Below are 19,858 nucleotides of genomic sequence, written 5' to 3'. Positions count from 1 at the left end.
TTAGAGTTCACGTTAACTAAGTTAACGTGACTCTTAACGTGGATCATTGCCAAGTTCTCCAACGTTAGTGGTGTTCACTTTTACCACTAACATTGGAGGAAAACGTTATTGGTGTTCACGTTTTCTCTTAACGTGGAGTTTCTCTTTTTCTTCTACATTAACTACCACGCTAACTTAGTTAATGTGGCAAATAACGTGAGCTATGGATGGCTTCGCAGGTGTTATTGGTGATCACTTTTCTCATTAACGTTGCAAGCTTTTCACCATTCCACGTTAGTATTCACGTTAACTAGGTTAACGTGAATGCTAACGTGGTTCTTTCTTGCTTCCTTTGTCCTAAAATCAAGCAATTAAAGTGCATCAAAGCTCTAGCCAAAGTCATGAGATTGTGCATTATCAATTTATCATGAAATTTTAGCAAAATTCTCATGAAATCATGCAAAGTTCACAATAGTTGCTTAAATCAAGGTGTGAGTGTATTTTCATCCAAAACTTGCCTTATTCACTAAGAAAATGCGTGAAACTACCCTAAAACAGTAAAGAAAAGGTCAGTGAAACTGGCCTAGATGCCCTGGCATCACAACACCAAACTTAAAGCTTGCTTGTCCCTAAGCAAGTGCTGAAGCATAAGAAGAATGAAATGCAAGAACAAGAAGATAAAATAAAAGTATAATTCCTGGTTTATGGGGTTTCATGCATAGCAACTTAGGTTCCTCCCTTTTAGGTTTCAAGCCTTTATCAACTCCTTGGTCACTTTCTTGATTGCATCCTTTGAGACTTCTTTCTTATTGATTCTTCCTTTTTTTTCAAAGTTTATTTTTCCTTTTTTTGCTAAGTGCTTTGTAAGCGGGCGACTCTTTATGATAAGCTTTCAGCCAACACTCCAAACCAGTTGGTTTTAAGGTGCTAGATGTTAAGACACCCCTAAGGACTTACTCCCTCAAGTCTCTTTCCCTCATACATACACACCACAGGCATATGGTTTGTTATTTTTCCTTTCTTGAGACCTTTATGTCCAGCACCTCTTTGGGTTACTAAGTGTTTTGTAGCAAAGGTTACTCTTGGTAGTGGACTTTCAGCTGATAATCCCGGATTAGTTAATCCAAGTTACCAAGTGATAATGCACCCCTAAGAGCTTATTCATCCAAGTATATCCTTTGTACATAAACACCACAGACACATGCCTCAATTTTGAAATCCCTGATGCCTAGCATTGTTTCTTATTGTGTTTCTTTCTTTTTCACTTTTATTGCTCTTCCTCTTTTCTTATTGGGATCTTATTGTTTAGTTAGTCTCAAAGGGTGTGTCTCAAACATAGGACTCAGGATAGATAGTTGCTTTCTTTTCTTACTTGGTGAACCAACTTAGCTTACTAATCATCTTACCACAAACATTCAGAATGCACTTCATAAAATAACTCCACTCTTGTTCTTTTCATAACATTTTCTTTTTGATTAACTTAAAGAGACAAGCATACAAGTAAGAAAGATGAAAGTGAACATTCAAGACATTAGGCTAGCACCATTAACCTAAGCAATGAAACTTAAATGCAGAATTGAAATTCCTAAACTACTCATGGAAGCATGGTATATTTCATACATGATTTTCCTTATTTAAAGCTTTGAAAAAGGTAAACTAAGAAGGAACTTCACCACCTTTCACTTGTTGGCCTGCTCATGTTCTTCTGCTTCCTTGCCCTCTTGAAGTTTACTTTGTCCACTTGTGCTTCCTCTCATTCGATTTATTCTGGCTATCTTCCAATCCTCCAATGCCTTCCTTACTGATTCATGACTTTGTTCTATCCTTTCGCGCTCCACTTGTGCTAACTCATCTTTTACATCTTCATATTTTGTTATCCCAGGATGCAAAATAGGCAGTTGTCCGACTAGGTACCAAAGCCTGACTTGGGTATTCACATGATACCCAGTCTCACTCATGTAGACACCTTCCGAAAATGCTCTGTATTCATCGAAAAGATCTGCTTATTCTCTTTGTTTCTGATGCATCTCATGGATGTGTGCACCTTGATGTGTTTGGATGTTGGTTAGCCTTTGGATGGCTTCTTGTTGCTGATCTTGCTTTTGATTCAGGTTGTGGAAGGATTCACTCCATTGTCTCCCTTGTTCCAATTGCTGGTCCATCAATTGTTTTTGCCATTCCCCTTGCTGATCCATCCATCTAGAGAATGATCCTTTTTGGTGCTCTATTAATTGCAATTGAAACTCCCTTTGTGCCCCTTGATTTTCCATGCATTGCCTAGATAAGGTATCAATAGCCTCTTGCAATTGGTGCTTGCTTAAGGTGGCTAAAGTTTGCTCCTGTGGATGTTGTTCTTCTTCAGCTTGATGAGCTGGCCTCTTTCGTACCCTTCGTGGAGGTAGTGGAAATGCAGCAGCATGCATCCGACGATAAGTAATTGGAAGACCAACCTTTATCCACTCGGGGTTTTCATCCTCAAATATCACCCTGGCCAGTTTGCAAAGGCGAAAGATAGTGTTGGGATAACCCAACTTTCCTCCAGAATCGCTCTTCTCAGCAAGCTTCCGAATGCCTTGGGCTATGAGTTCATGAGCCTTGATCTCTCCTCCCTTCATTAGACATTGCACCATCGTTGCTCTCTTGAGGTTTACCTCTGAGTTATTTCCGGCTGGGAGGATGGATCTCCTTACAATTCGAACCAACCTTTAGCCTCAGGGAGGAGATCTCCTCTTTTTATAAATTTGGGCTTCCTCTTGGGGCCTCTTTCCCAATCTGGTCCTTGCATACAGATATCCTGTATAATCTGGTTATAATTGGGGTTTTTGTCCATTCTCGAGTGATAGCTCTCCTCTTCAAAGGGTATGCTTCTCAATTTCAACACTCTCATGATAGTCATAGGACTAAAATCCACCATGACCCCTCTCACAGAACTTGTGTATGAGTCATCCGCCTTGTCTTGCCTAACTGCATTTGCATAGAACTCTCTTACTAGAGTTGCATTCACCCTTGTGATTGGATCGGTGAGGAGCTCCCATCGGCGTTGTTCCACCTTCTTTGTGATTTCTGGACATTCGGCTTTTGTGACTTGAAAGCCTAGTTCATAAATAATTTCTTTCTCAGTCATCCACCCATACTGGAGTGCATGATGAAAGGTTCTAAATCGCCCTTCATCAAAAGGAGGATGCTCTATGGGTTCCTTCCCCTTTTGTCTCTTGGAGCTTGATGATGCCATGCAAGATTGTTGATGTGTTGGCTATTCTCAAGATGGCTAGGAGGGTGTATGTGAAGCCTTTGGTGGAGGGTGATGTGTGTATGACCGAAGGAATAAAGTGGGAAAGGGTTTATATAAAAAGATGGCAATTGATTGAAGGGTGTGGATTGATGGTGTTGTTTGATAGTGGACGGTTGGGGTTTTAGGATTGAATGAGCACAAGGATTACCTCCTTTATGGGGGTCTTAGTTCGGTTCTCAAGATTGTCCTCTCCCAATGTTGCATGGCAACACTTCCAAGGACATTCCCCATGAAGACAAGTATGAAATTCCCTTGGTGTAGTGGCCGAATCTCCCTTCCTCAATTGTCCTATCAAGTACCATCAATGTCTTTTTTGATTCCCTATACACGAAAAGAAAATGCGATGGGTTATTTGAAATTTTTGGTGGGAAAAAGTGTGAACTAAAATAATATTTCTTTTTCTTTTGTTTTTACATGACTAAATGCTTTCCATGAATGCAAATCAATCAACCATTAAGCTTCCCATGCATGCACATTGGTACACCAAACTTGTTTGTGATCACATGGTGCAACAAGTTTGGGGAATAAATCTTCCTCATAGGGTGTGTTCAAATCTCACTTGGTGTGCTTTGAACACCAAACTTATCATGTACTATACGTTGCATGTAGAGGAGCTTTATATTAGTTGTCAAAATTAATTTGAAATTCCATGGAAATTGCCTTATTACTATTATTAGAGGTTTAAGAAAGGAGGTATAGAACATGGGTTGCCTCCCATAAAGCACTTCTTTAGCGTCATTAGCTTGACGTTTGGTCCTTGTCAAGGTGGCTGATAGTGCTTGAAGTCTTCTCCACTTGCAGTGAACCTATGTCCATTGGCTTTGTTGATAAGCTCCATATGCTCTAAGGACAAGACTTTGTTGATAGTGTACACAGGAGACAGCTGAGATGGAATAGTGGAGAGGTGAGGTGGTATAGATGGAAAGTATGTAGAGATCACTTCATCACCTGGTGAGAAATTTTCTGTAGGAATTTTCTTATTTCTCCATCCCCTTGGAACTTTCTTCTTTGTATCTCTTGATACTCTCTTATTTTCTATAGATTCTTTCTCTAAGGACTCTTTGTTGCTAGATTTGCATGACTTTGGTTTGCTCAGCTTCCCTTGAGTTACCTTTGGATGAGGTTCTTCTTGAATAAATGGCTTGCCAACCAATGGGATTTCTAGTTGTGTTGTTTGTGCTTCACTGCTTGTTTCTTGCATCAGTGCTTCATTCTGCTCTTCTCTTGATTCTTTATTTTCTTGAATTGCTTCTTGTGAGAGGTTGAAAACATTGAAAGTGAGCTGCTCATCATGTATTCTCAGTACTAGCTCTCCTCGCTCTACATCTATGAGTGCTCTGGCTGTGGCTAGGAATGGTCTTCCCAGAATGATGGAGTAAATAGGATTCTCATCCATTTCCAAAACAACAAAATCTGTGGGAAGATAGTAGCTCCCAACCTTTACCAGCACATTTTCAACCACTCCTATTGCTTGTTTTTGAGTTTTGTCAGCCAATCTGATAATTACATCAGTAGGAGTTAGTTCATTGATTTGGAGCTTCTTCATGAGGGAGAGAGGCATTAAGTTGATGCTTGCTCCCAAATCACAAAGCCCTTTGTCAATCATTGTTTCTCCTATGGTACAAGGAATGTGGAAACTCCCTGGATCCTCTTCCTTTGTGGGTGGCCCTGGTTGAATGAGAGCACTGTGATGAGCAGATAATTTATAGGCTTTTTGGCACTGTTTTTAGTATGTTTTTAGCATGTTTTGGTTAGTTTTTAGTATGTTTTTATTAGTTTTTATTTAAAATTCACTTTTCTGGGCTTTACCATGAGTTTGTGTGTTTTTCTATGATTTCAGGTAATTTCTGGCTGAAATTGAGGGACCTGAGCAAAAATCTGATTCAGAGGCTGAAAAAGGACTGCAGATGCTGTTGGATTCTGACCTCCCTGCACTCGAAGTGGATTTTCTGGAGCTACAAGAGCCCAATTGGCGCGCTCTTAATTGCGTTGGAAAGTAGACATCATGGGCTTTCCAGCAATATATAATAGTCTATACTTTGTCCGAGATTTGATGGCCCAAACCGGCGTTGAAATTCAGCTTCAGAATTCCCGGCGTTTAACGCCGGAACTGGCACAAAAATTGGAGTTAAACGCCCAAACTGGCACAAAAGCTGGCGTTTAACTCCAGGAAAAGTCTCTACACATGAAAGCTTCAATGCTCAGCCCAAGCACACACCAAGTGGACCCCGGAAGTGGATTTTTATGTCATTTACTCATTTCTGTATACCCTAGGTTACTAGTTCACTATTAATAGGACCTTTTGACATTGTATCTTTACCTCATGACATTACACGTTTCTTATTGTATCTTCTACGGCATGAGTCTCTAAACCCCATGGTTGGGGGTGAGGAGTTCTGCTGTGTCTTGATGGATTAATGCAATTACTACTATTTTTTTTATTCAATCACGCTTGTTTCCATTCTAAGATATCACTTGTTCCTCAACTTGATGAATGTGATGATCCGTGACACTCATCATCATTCTCACCTATGAACGTGTGCCTGACAACCACCTCCGTTCTACCTTAGACTAAGTGAATATCTCTTAGATTCCTTAATCAGAATCTTCGTGGTATAAGCTAGAATTGATGGCGGCATTCAAGAGAATCTGGAAGGTCTAAACCTTGTCTGTGGTATTCTGAGTAGGATTCAAGGATTGAATGACTGTGACAGATGATTAGCCGTGCTGTGACAGAGCATGTTGAACATTTTCACTGAGAGGATGGGAGGTAGCCATTGACAACAGTGAAACCCTACATACAGCTTGCCATGGAAGGAGCCTTGCATGCATGAAGAAGAAGATAGTAGGAAAGCAGAGATTCAGAAGATAGAGCATCTCCAAAACCTCAACTTGTTCTCTATTACTGCAAAACAAGTATTTATTTCATGTTCTTTTACTTTTCACAATTAAACCTGAGAATTATTGATATCCTGACTAAGAGTTACAAGATAACCATAGCTTGCTTCATGCCGACAATCTCCGTGGGATCGACCCTTACTCACGTAAGGAATTACTTGGACGACCCAGTGCACTTGCTGGTTAGTTGTGCGGAATTGCAAGAGTGTGATTGCAATTTCGTGCACCAAGTTTTTGGCGCCGTTGCTGGGAATTGTTCGAGTTTGGACAACTGACGATGTATCTTGTTGCTTAGATTAGGACTATTTTATTTTTGTTGGTTTAGAGTCTTTTATTTGAGTTTAGTTTCATATTTTAAGTTTGGTGTCAATTGCATGTTTTTGTTTTCTTTTAATTTTTCAAATTTGCTTTTTCTTAGTCCTTTCTTGATCTTTAAAAGTTCTAAGTTTGGTGTCTTCTTTGTGTTTTCCTTTAAAATTTTCGAGAATTTGTGTTTGATTTCCTAAAAAATTTTATGTTTGGTGTCATTTTGTTGTTTTTCTCTTTCTTCATTTCAAAAAAATCAAATCTTTTTCAAAATAATTTTCAATCATATCTTCTTAATTGCTAATTCCAAAATCTTTTTAATCAATTAATTAATTTAGTTTTCAAATTGCTTTGATTTTATTCTCTTTTGGTTTTCAAATTTTTATTTTATTTTTCATTCATTTTAGTTTATTATTTTTGGTTACTTTAAAAAAATAAAAAAATAAAAAAAATATTCTATACTTTACTTGTGAATCCATATCATTTCCCTTTCTCCATCATGGACCTAAGTGGAATTGAGCAGTCCAGAAGAACTCTGGGGTCATATGCTAACCCCATTACAACTGCATATGGGAGTAGCATCTGTATACCTCCCATTAAAACAAGCAGCTTTGAGCTAAATCCTCAACTCATTGTCATGATGCAGCAAAACTGCCAGTATTTTGGTCTTCCACATGAAGAACCTACTGAGTTTCTGGCACAGTTTTTACAAATTGCTGACACAGTACGTGATAAAGAGGTAGATCAGGATGTCTACAGATTATTACTGTTTTTATTTGCTGTAAAAGATCAAGCTAAGAGGTGGTTGAATAACCAACCCACAGCAAGCATAAAAACATGGAGACATTTATCAAACAAATTCCTGAATCAATTTTACCCTCCAAAAAGGATGACACAGCTAAGGCTGGACATCCAAGGCTTTAAACAAGAGGATAATGAATCCCTTTATAATGCCTGGGGAGGTACAGAGGTATGCTAAGAAAATGTCCCTCTGAAATGTTTTCAGAGTGGGTACAGTTAGACATCTTCTATTATGGGCTCACAGAAAAAGCTCAGATGTCTTTAGACCACTCAGCTGGTGGATCTATACACATGCGGAAGACGATTGAAGAGGCTTAAGAGCTCATAGATACAGTTGCTAGAAATCAACATTTATACTCAAGCAGTGAGTCCTCTATAAAAGAAGAAGCTATGGCAGTAACTACTGATCCTAACCCTCAAGAACAGATGGTTGACCTTAATGAGCAATTACTCATGATGACAAAACAGTTAGCAAAATTTAAAGAGATGCTCCAAGAAACTAAAATTGCTAACAAGAATATGGAAGCACAATTAAATCAGACAAGACAGCAACTATCTAAACAGATAACAGAAGAATGCCAAGCTGTTAAATTAAGGAGTGGAAAAACATTGAATGTATCAACTCAAAGCAGCAAAAAGATAAGAAAGGAACAACTGACAGAGGATAACCAAACCACTGTCCAAAATCCTTCTGAGGACAGTAAGAGCCCAGAGAGGAATACTTCTGGCGTTCACACGCCAGAAAGGGGGGAAAAGTTGGCGTTAAACGCCCATTCCCTGCCCAGTTCTGGCATTCAAACGCCAAAAAGGGGGGAAAAGTTGGTGTTAAACGCCCATTCCTCACCCAATCCTGGCATTCAAACGCCAATGAGGAATCAGACACCTGAGAGTGCTGATAGTAACCCCTCTAAGAAGGCTTCTCCAACCACTTCTGTAGGAAATAAACCTACAGCAACTAAGGTTGAAGAGTATAAAGCCAAGATGCCTTATCCTCAGAAACTCTGCCAAGCAGAACAGGATAAGCAATTTGCCCGCTTTGCAGACTATCTCAGGACTCTTGAAATAAAGATTCCATTTGCAGAAGTACTTGAGCAAATACCTTCTTATGCTAAGTTCATGAAAGAGATCTTAAGTCATAAAAAGGATTGGAGAGAAACTGAAAAAGTGTTTCTCACTGAAGAATGCAATGCAGTCATTCTGAAGAGCTTACCAGAGAAGCTTCAAGATCCAGGAAGCTTTATGATACCATGCACATTAGAAGGTGCTTGTACCAAGACAGCCCTATTTGACCTTGGAGCAAGTATCAATCTAATACCTACATCCACTATCAGAAAGCTTGGGTTGACTGAAGAAGTCAAACCAACCCGGATATGCCTCCAACTTGTTGATGGCTCCATTAAATACCCATCAGGCATAATTGAGGACATGATTGTCAAGGTTGGGCCATTCGCCTTTCCAACTGACTTTGTAGTGCTGGAAATGGAGGAGCACAAGAGTGCAACTCTCATCCTAGGAAGACCCTTCCTAGTAACTGGACGAACTCTTATTGATGTACAAAAAGGAGAAGTGACCCTGAGAGTCAATGATGATGAGTTCAAGTTGAATGCTGTCAAAGCTATGCAGCATCTAGACACATCAAATGACTGCATGAGCGCTGATATTATTGACTCTTTAGTGGAAGAGATCAATATGACTGAGAGTCTCGAATGAGAGCTAGAGGATATCTTTAAAGATGTTCAGCCTGACCTGGAGGAACCAGAGGAAATAAAAGAACCTCTGAAAATTCCTCAGGAAGAGGATAAACCTCCTAAACCCGAGCTCAAGCCACTACCACCATCCCTGAAGTATGTATTTCTGGGAGAAGGTGACACTTTTCCAGTGATTATAAGCTCTGCTTTAAACTCACAGGAAGAGGAAGCACTAATTCAAGTGCTAAGGACACATAAGATAGCTCTTGGGTGGTCCATAAGTGATCTTAAGGGCATTAGCCCAGCAAGATGCATGCACAAGATCCTATTGGAAGATAATGCCAAGCCAATGGTTCAACCACAGAGGCGGCTAAATCCAGCCATGAAGGAGGTGGTGCAGAAAGAGGTCACTAAGTTACTAGAGGCTAGGATTATTTATCCTATTTCTGATAGCCCCTGGGTGAGCCCTGTCCAAGTTGTCCCCAATAAGGGAGGCATGACAGTGGTTCATAATGAAAAAAATGAACTGGTTCCCACAAGAATAGTTACAGGGTGGCGTATGTGTATTGACTACAGAAGGCTCAATACAGCCACCAGAAAGGATCATTTTCCTTTACCATTCATAGACCAGATGCTAGAGAGACTAGCAGGTCATGAATATTATTGCTTTTTGGATGGCTATTCAGGTTACAACCAAATTGCAGTAGATCCTCAGGACAAAGAGAAAACAGCATTTACATGTCCTTCTGGAGTATTTGCCTACAGAAGGATGCCTTTTGGTCTGTGCAATGCACCTGCAACCTTTCAGAGGTGCATGCTCTCTATCTTCTCAGATATGGTAGAGAAATTTCTGGAAGTCTTCATGGATGACTTTTCAGTATTTGGAGACTCATTCAACTCCTGCCTTAACCATCTAGCACTTGTTCTGAAAAGATGCCAAGAGACCAACCTAGTTTTAAACTGGGAAAAATGTCACTTCATGGTGACTGAGGGGATTGTCCTTGGGCATAAAATTTCAAGCAAGGGAATAGAGGTGGATCAAGCAAAGGTAGAGGTAATTGAAAAATTACCACCACCTGCGAATGTTAAGGCAATCAGAAGATTTCTGGGACATGCAGGATTCTACAGAAGGTTTATAAAGGATTTTTCAAAAATTGCAAAACCTCTGAGTAACCTGCTAGCTGCTGACACACCATTTGTGTTTGACACTAAGTGTCTGCAGGCATTTGAGACCCTGAAAGCCAAGCTGGTCACAGCACCAGTCATCTTTGCACCAGACTGGACATTACCATTTGGACTAATGTGTGATGCCAGTGACCATGCCATTGGTGCAGTGTTGGGACAGAGGCATAACAAGCTTCTGCACGTCATTTATTATGCTAGTCGTGTTCTAAATGATGCACAGAAGAATTACACAACCACAGAAAAAGAGTTACTTGCAGTGGTTTATGCCATTGACAAGTTTAGATCCTACTTAGTAGGGTCAAAAGTGATTGTATACACTGACCATGCTGCTCTTAAATACTTACTCACAAAGCAGGATTCAAAACCCAGGCTCATAAGGTGGGTATTGCTTCTGCAAGAGTTTGATATAGAAATAAGAGACAGAAAAGGGACAGAGAACCAGGTAGCTGATCATCTGTCCCGAATTGAACCAGTAGCTGGGGCGTCCCTCCCTTCTACTGAGATCTCTGAAACCTTTCCAGATGAGCAACTCTTTGCCATCTAGGAAGAACCATGGTTTGCAAATATTGCAAATTATAAAGCTGTGAGGTTCATACCACAAGAGTACAGCAGGGTGCAAAGAAAAAAATTAATTTCAGATGCCAAGTACTACCTATGGGATGAGCCATATCTCTTTAAGAGATGTGCAGACGGAATAATCCGCAGATGTGTACCTAGAGAGGAAGCACAAAGGATCATGTGGCATTGCCATGGATCGTAGCATGGGGGACATTTCGGAGGTGAGCAAACAGCCACTAAGGTCCTCCAATGCGGATTCTACTGGCCTACTATCTATAGGGATGCCCGGGAGTTTGTGCATAACTGTGACAGTTGCCAAAGAGCTGGTAACTTGCCTCATGGTTACGCCATGCCTCAACAAGGGATCCTAGAGATTGAATTGTTTGATGTATGGGGAATTGACTTCATGGGTCCCTTCCCACCATCATACTCAAACACTTATATTCTAGTGGCAGTAGACTCTGTGTCTAAATGGGTAGAAGCAATTGCCACACCCAATAATGATACCAAGACCGTACTGAAATTCCTACAGAAACACATCTTCAGCAGGTTTGGTGTTCCCAGAGTACTAATCAGTGATGGGGGCACTCATTTCTGCAATAAACAGCTGTACTCTGCTATGGTCCGATATGGAATTAGCCACAAAGTAGCAACTCTGTATCACCCACAGACAAATGGGCAAGCTGAAGTCTCTAATAGAGAGCTAAAAAGAATCCTGGAACAGACTCTTATTGCTCGTAGAAAGGATTGGGCAAAGAGCTTGGATGATGCTCTGTGGGCATACAGAACAGCCTTCAAGACTTCTATAGGAACCTCTCCATACCAACTTGTGTATGGGAAGGCTTGTCATCTGCCTGTGGAACTGGAACATAAAGCCTACTGGGCAACCAGATTCCTAAACATGGATGCTAAGTTAGCTGGTGAAAAAAGATTGCTCCAGCTAAATGAGCTAGAGGAGTTCAGACTCAGTGCCTTTGAAAATGCAAAAATTTATAAGGAAAAGGCAAAGAAGTGGCATGACAAGAAGTTGTCATCCAGAGTCTTTGAGCCAGGACAAAAAGTTCTACTCTTCAACTCTAGGCTCAAACTATTCCCAGGAAAACTTAAATCCCGGTGGAGGGGTCCGTATGTGATTACAGGGGTCTCACCATATGGATATGTTGAGCTTCAGGATATTGATTCTGACAAAAAGTTTATTGTTAATGGACAGAGAATCAAACATTATCTTGAAAGTAATTTTGAGCAGGAATGCTCAAAACCGAGGCTTGAATGAGTCTCAATAAAGGTCCAGCTAAAGACAATAAAGAAGCGCTTGCTGGGAAGCAACCCAGTCATTAGCAGGTTAATTGTTCTTTAAAAGTTTGATATACATATTCTCAAAGGGTGATCATCAAAATTGAAGGAATTCACAGAGTTACAGAAGGATTCAGTGCAAAAAGCAGAGAAAAGGAGCTTGCTGGCGAACAAACGCCAGTAAGGGGTACTCTGGGCGTTAAACGCCATAATGGATACCATTCTGGGCGTTTAACGCCAGTAAAGGTACCATTTTGGGCGTTAAACGCCAGAATGGGCACCATTCTGGGCGTTTAACGCCAGGTGTGCAGCATCTTGGGTGTTTAGCAAAATGCCCAGTGATGAAGGGGTTTCTGGTGTTTAACGCCAGCCAGGGCACCTGGCTGGGCGTTAAACGCCCATAATGGCCACCAAGTGGGCGTTAAACGCCAGAATGGATACCATTCAGGGCGTTTAACGCCAGAAAGGCAGGGGGAGGAGATTTTGTTTTCCACTTCAAATTTTTTTCAAACTTTCTTGTTTTGATCCATAATTTTCTGAATATACACATTACAAACTTTCATCATTCATCCTCAAAATTCGAAAATTAAACAATTTTCTAAATCATTCTTCAAATCTCTTTCAAATACTTTCCAAATCTTCTCCAAAAACTCCATTATCTTCTCAAATTCTTTCCATATCTTCTCAAATCTCCTCCAAAATTTTCGAAATCTCTCCCCCTCCCTTTATAAATAAAGCTCGGCCATCCCCTTCTCCCCACCATTCGAATTTGCTCTCCTCCTCTCTCTCCTCTTTCCTTTCTTTTGCTTGAGGACAAGCAAACCTCTAAGTTTGGTGTGCTTTTCCATGATCACTAAGCCAAGATTTATCAAGATCATGGCTCCTAAGGGAAAACAAACCAATTCAAAAGGCAAGAAAGAGAATACTCCAAAGAATCTTTGGAGTCAAGAGAAGTTCTTAACCAAAGAACATGCAGACCATTACCACAAAATAATGGGTCTAAGGTCAGTGATCCCGGAAGTCAGATTCGATCTGAAAGAAGATGAATATCTAGAGATCCAAGAGCAGATTCGAAACAGAGGATGGGAATTTCTAACCAACCCTGAGACAAAGGTTGGAAGAAACATGGTTCAGGAATTCTACTCAAATCTGTGGCTGACAGATAAGTAGAGAATGACTGGAACTGCTTTTCATACCTACAGAACCATGGTCAGAGGGAGAACTATTTACTTCCATCTGGACAAAATAAGAGAGATCTTCAAATTGCCTCAACTGCAAGATGATCCTGAATCCTTTAATAGGAGAATGGTGAGAGCAAATAAGGGGTTGAATCAAGTTCTAGAGGACATATGCCTCCCTGGAACAAGTGGACAACCAATTCAAAAGGTGTCCCAAACCAACTCAAGAGGGGAGATCTCAAACCAATTGCAAGAGGTTGGCTAGACTTCATTGGGCGTTCTATATTGCCCACTAGCAACCGTTCTGAGGTCACTATCAAGAGAGCAATGATGATTCATTGCATTATGCTGGGAAAAGAAGTGGAGGTTCATCATCTGATTGCTTTTGAGATCTACACAATTGCAAACAAGAACTCCACTGAAGCCAAACTGGCTTACCCAAGCTTAATCTCTTTGCTATGTAAAGATGCTGGGGTGAGGATGGGAGTAGATGAATTCATCCCAATTGAACACCCAATCACCAAGAAGTCAATGGAAGGACAAATGCAAGACAACTCTATCAAAAGGTGGGCGCAGGAGTTCCTCCCTGAACTTCCTGAAATTGACTACTGGACCCGCCTAGAAGCATCTGTTGCGAAGCTGCAAGAAGCTATGGAACAAATTAAGGAAGAACAGCAGAATCAAAACTGCATGCTCTGCAAATTGCTGAAAGAACAAGAGAAGCAGGGGCGTGAGCTACAGGAGCTAAAGCGCCAGAAGCTCTCCCTTGAAGGGTCAAATACCCCACAAGTTGAGGGAGCATCCACTTCTCAAAATCAAGGTTGTTGAGTCCTAACTCTGTGATAACTTCTATCATTAGGAGTCTATTTTAGAGTCATTTAAATTTTTGTTTTCTATTACTATTAGTCTTATCTTATATTTATTTTTGAGTCTTGTTCTTAATTCATGATTAATAAAATTCAAGGTTCATGTCTTAAAGCTATGAATGTCTTATGAATCCATCACCTCTCTTAAATGAAAAATGCTTTAATCACAAAAGAACAAAAAGTGCAGGATTTCGAATTCATCTCTGAAACTAGTTGAATTAGTTTGATGTGGTGACAATACTTTTTATTTTCTGAATGAATGCTTGAACAGTGCATATGTATTTTGAATTTGTTGATTAAAGAATGTTAAACTAGTTGGCTCTTGAAAGAATGATGGAAAAGGAGAAATGTTATTGAGGATCTAAAAAATCATCAAATTGATTCTTGAAGCAAGAAAAAGTAGTGTATTCAAAAAAAATGATCCAAGGCAAAAAGAGTGTGCTTAAGAACCCTGGACACCTCTAATTGGGGACTCTAGCAAAGCTGAGTCACAATCTACAAAGGTTCACCCAGTTATGTATCTGTGGCATGTATGTATCCGGTGGTAATACTGGAAGACATAGTGCTTTGGGCCACAGCCAAGACTCATAGAATAACTATGTTCAAGAATCATCACACTTAACTAGGAGAATCAATAACACTATCTGAATTCTGAGTTCCTATAGATGCCAATCATTCTAATCTTCAAAGGATAAAGTGAGATGCCAAAACTGTTCAGAAGCAAAAAGCTACTAGTCCTGCTCATCTAATTGGAGCTAAGTTTCATTGATATTTTGGAGTCTATAGTATGTTCTCTTCTTTTTATCCTAATTGATTTTCAGTTGCTTGGGGACAAGCAACAATTTAAGTTTGGTGTTGTGATGAGCGGATAATTTATATGCTTTTTGGCACTATTTTTAGTATGTTTTTAGTATGTTTTGGTTAGTTTTTTGTATGTTTTTATTAGTTTTTATTTAAAATTCACTTTTCTGGGCTTTACTATGAGTTTGTGTGTTTTTCTGTGATTTTAGGTAATTTCTGGCTGAAATTGAGGGACCTGAGCAAAAAGCTGATTCAGAGGCTGAAAAAGGACTGCAGATGCTGTTGGATTCTGACCTCTCTGCACTCGAAGTGGATTTTCTCGAGCTACAGAAGCCCAATTGGCACGCTCTCAGTTGCATTGGATAGTAGACATCCTGGGCTTTCCAGAAATGTATAATAGTCCATACTTTGCCCAAGATTTGATGGCCCAAACCGGCGTTGCAATTCAGCTTCAGAATTCCCGGCGTTTAACGCCGGAACAGGCACAAAAATTGGAGTTAAACGCCCAAACTGGCACAAAAGCTGGCGTTTAACTCCAGGAAAAGTCTCTACACATGAAAGCTTCAATGCTCAGTCCAAGAACACACCAAGTGGACCCCGGAAGTGGATTTTTACGTCATTTACTCATTTTTGTATACCCTAGGTTACTAGTTCACTATTAATAGGACCTTTTGACATTGTATCTTTACCTCATGACATTACACATTTCTTATTATATCTTCTACGGCATGAGTCTCTAAACCCCATGGTTGGGGGTGAGGAGCTCTGTTGTGTCTTGATGGATTAATGCAATTACTACTTTTTTTTATTCAATCACGCTTGCTTCCATTCTAAGATATCACTTGTTCCTCAACTTGATGAATGTGATGATCCGTGACACTCATCATCATTCTCACCTATGAACGTGTGCCTGACAACCACCTCCATTCTACCTTAGACTAAGTGAATATCTCTTAGATTCCTTAATCAGAATCTTCGTGGTATAAGCTAGAATTGATGGCGGCATTCAAGAGAATCCGGAAGGTCTAAACCTTGTCTGTGGTATTCTGAGTAGGATTCAAGGATTGAATAACTGTGACGAGCTTCAAACTCCTAAAGGCTGGGCATTAGTGACAGATGCAAAAGAATCATTGGATTCTATTCCAACTTGATTGAGAACCGACAGATGATTAGCCGTGCTGTGACAGAGCGCGTTGAACATTTTCACTGAGAGGATGGAAGGTAGCTATTGACAACGGTGAAACCCTACATACAACTTGCCATGGAAGGAGCCTTGCGTGCATGAAGAAGAAGACAATAGGAAAGCAGAGATTCAGAAGATAGAGCATCTCCAAAACCTCAACATGTTCTCCATTACTGCAAAACAAATATTTATTTCATGTTCTTTTACTTTTCACAATTAAACCTGAGAATTATTGATATCCTGACTAAGAGTTACAAGATAACCATAGCTTGCTTCAAGCCGATAATCTCCGTGGGATCGACCCTTACTCACGTAAGGTATTACTTGGACGACCCAGTGCACTTGCTGGTTAGTTGTGCGGAATTACAAGAGTGTGATTGCAATTTCGTGCACCACACTGCAATCCCTATTCATCTTTATTGTTTGTCCACCCTTCAATGGACTTTTTCTGGCTAGTAGCTCCTTTATATACTTGATGTAGAAAGGCATTTGTTGGAGGGATTTAATAAATGGTATATTTACATCAAGAGATGCAAACATATCAAGGAACCTTGAGTACATTCTCCCTACTACACCACCTTTAAGCCTGTGGGGAAAAGGTGCATATGGGTTCAATACCTCCTTCTTCTTCAACACTTCCTTGGATGTAGGTTGGGGTGTATAGCTTCTTTCCTCCTGGCTTTCCTTTTGATTATTTTGGAGGTGTTCTACTCCATTGATACTCCCCTCATCACTTGTGGTTATCATTTTGCATTCTTCCCATCTCACTTTCTTTGTTTCTCCTCTTGGATTCTTCTCCGTATCACTAGGGAATCCATCAATGGGTTTGGGAATTTGTTGAGATAAATACCCTACTTGGGACTCCAATCTCTTGATGTTTTCTCCTTGGTTTTGGATATTGGCTCGCACTTCTTCCTTAAACACTTTGTTGTCTTGGACTTCTCTGCATAAGTTTTCAAGTAGAGCCTCAATCTTTGAGAGCCTATCATCTGTTAATGATGGTGGGTTGAGATTAGGTGGTTGAGAAGGTTGGTTAGATAGATGTTGGTAGTATCTCTGTGAGGTGTTTTGATGAGTTGCATTGTTGTTGGAGTTGAGGTTGTGGCGTCTCTGATCTTGCCCTTGGTCTTGTTGGTTTTCCCATCCAAAGTTGGGGTGATTTCTCCATCCAGAGTTGTAAATTTTGGAGTATGGATCATGGATTTGTCTAGGTAAATTTCCAACATAGTTGGCTTGCTCCCAGTCACCTTCTTCTCCTATGTTTACTCCTTCTTGAGCTGATGATGAGGTGATGGCTACTGCAACTTGGTTCTCCTCTACCTTCTTGGTAAGATCTGCTAGCTGCTTGGTGATCATCTTGTTTTGAGCTAACAATGCATCCATGTGGTTCAGCTCCATTACTCCTCTGGTGTTACTTCTTTCGGAGGCATAGAAGTAGTCATTTTCAGTAACTGTTTCAATGACATCTATGGCTTCTTCAATGGTTTTCTTCTTGTTTAGAGAGCCTCCTGATGAATGATCCACAGCCTTCTTTGACTCATATGAAAGACCTTCATAGAAGATGTGAAGTTGAACCCACTCATTAAACATCTCTAGTGGGCATTTTCTTGTTAGGTCTTTGAATCTCTCCCATGCTTCATAAAGTGTCTCACTATCTTATTGTCTAAAAGTTTGCACCTCAGCTCTCAGCCTATTGATCCTTTGAGGAGGGTAAAATCTTGCCAAAAACTTGTTTACCACTTCTTCCCAATTAGTTAAGCTTTCCTTTGGGAAGGATTCAAGCCATTTGGATGCATGAAAACTTGTCTCTCAACAAATTTTCTTCGGCAAGTATACCAAATTGTCGTCAAGTAAAACTCACAATAGAGTGAGGTCGAATCCCACAAGGATTGATTAGTCAAGCAACTTTAGTTAGAAGAATATGCTAGTTGAGCTAAATAGAATTTAGATTGAGATGCAGAAATTTAAATGACTGGAAAGTAAATAACAGAAATTAAAGTGCAGAATATTAAATGGGAATTTGGGATAATGAGCATGAAATTAAATGGCAGAAAGTAAAGAGAATGGGTAAGATTAGAAATAGAGAAATCATTGGGTTCAGGAGATGTTGCATTCTCCGGATCAAGTTCATTCTCATCTCTTCCTCAATTAATGCATTCATTGATCTCCTTGGCAATCTTAAGTGAGTGGATCCCAATTCCTTGGCAACCCAATCTCTCTAAGCTTGAACAATTGCCTAATTCCTTGATTTAATTGCTCATGGGAAGAGATGAAGTGTGGTCACTGATTATACCACATGTATTTCCAAATCAAAGTGTTGGGAGGATTACATGTCACTATATCCGCCCAGACCCCAATTTGGTCCAACATGAGAAAGCATTTCTAGCATGATCTCCTCATCCCTTTTCCAAGGCTCAAAGGATATCCAATTATGGAGAGTTTCTTTTCCAAGACAACTAACCAATTGAATTAAGATCGAAAGCTTTCTAGTAAGATCAAGAGAAAAGAAAGAAGAAGAAGAATGAAAACTATAATTGATCCATCAAATTACAACAGAGCTCCCTAACCCAATGAAAAGGGTTTAATTGTTCATAGCTCTAGAAATGAAAAATGGCAGAGAAGAAAAATCCATGCTAAAAGTGCAGAAAAGTAAATCTATAGAGAGTAGTTCCCAAATGTGCCAAGCTTCTCTATAGTTCAAAACTACTCCTATATATACTACTCCTCTTGATCTTCTAGTGAGTTCTTCAAGTATTGGATGTGGGCTTTGGATCTTGAGTTGAAGCAATTCTCATCTTTAGTGGGCCCAGCTTGCAGAGAAATATGAATTAGGCTTGGGTATTTAGTGAGATTAACGTTGAGTGCCATTGTAGGTTCGAGAGCGTTAGTGGCATTCATTTTTTTTCCACTAACGTTCCAACCTTATATACCCACATTAACTCTAACGTTAGTGGTCTTAACGTGACCACTAACGTTGCCTTTTCAATTTTTGGCCAACGTTATTGGGACTCACTTTTCCCAATAACGTTGGCTTATACCCCTTCGCGAACGTTAATGGGAATCACCTTTTCCATTAACATTGCTTAGTGCCCCTTTGTTCCTATGTTAGAGTCCACGTTAGTATAGCTAACATGACTCTTAACGTAGGTGTGATTCACCTTCGAGAGCGTTAGTGACACTCACCTTTGTCGCTAACGCTCCAAATGCCAAATTCTCTACGTTGGAGCTCACGTTAACTAAGTTAACGTGGCTCTTAACGTAGTAGTGATGCCATCTTCCAATGTTAGTGACAAAAGTGAGTGTCACTAACGTTGGCTCTTTGATCTCAACTCCACATTAACTTTTACGTTAATGGTCTTAACGTGAAAGTTAACGTAGGCAATGCTAGTTGGTCCAACGTTGGCTTTTGTTTTCCTCTTCCACGTTAGAGTTCACGTTAACTAAGTTAACGTGACTCTTAACGTGGATCATTGCCAAGTTCTCCAATGTTAGTGGTGTTCACTTTTACCACTAACGTTGGAGGAAAACGTTATTGGTGTTCACGTTTTCTCTTAACGTGGAGTTTCTCTTTTTCTTCTACGTTAACTACCACGTTAACTTAGTTAACGTGGCAAGTAACGTGAGCTATGGATGGCTTCGCAGGCGTTATTGGTGATCACTTTTCTCATTAACGTTGCAAGCTTTTCACCATTCCACGTTAGTGTTCACGTTAATTAGGTTAACGTGAATGCTAACGTGGTTCTTTCTTGCTTCCTTTGCCCTGAAATCAAGCAATTAAAGTGCATCAAAGCTCTAGCCAAAGTCATGAGATTGTGCATTATCAATTTATC

This window comes from Arachis hypogaea, chromosome 3 (assembly GCF_003086295.3).
Source record: "Arachis hypogaea cultivar Tifrunner chromosome 3, arahy.Tifrunner.gnm2.J5K5, whole genome shotgun sequence".
In the NCBI taxonomy this organism is placed as follows: Eukaryota; Viridiplantae; Streptophyta; class Magnoliopsida; order Fabales; family Fabaceae; genus Arachis; species Arachis hypogaea.
The sequence above is the reverse complement of the archived record's forward strand: the minus strand, read 5'-3'. Positions refer to the sequence as shown.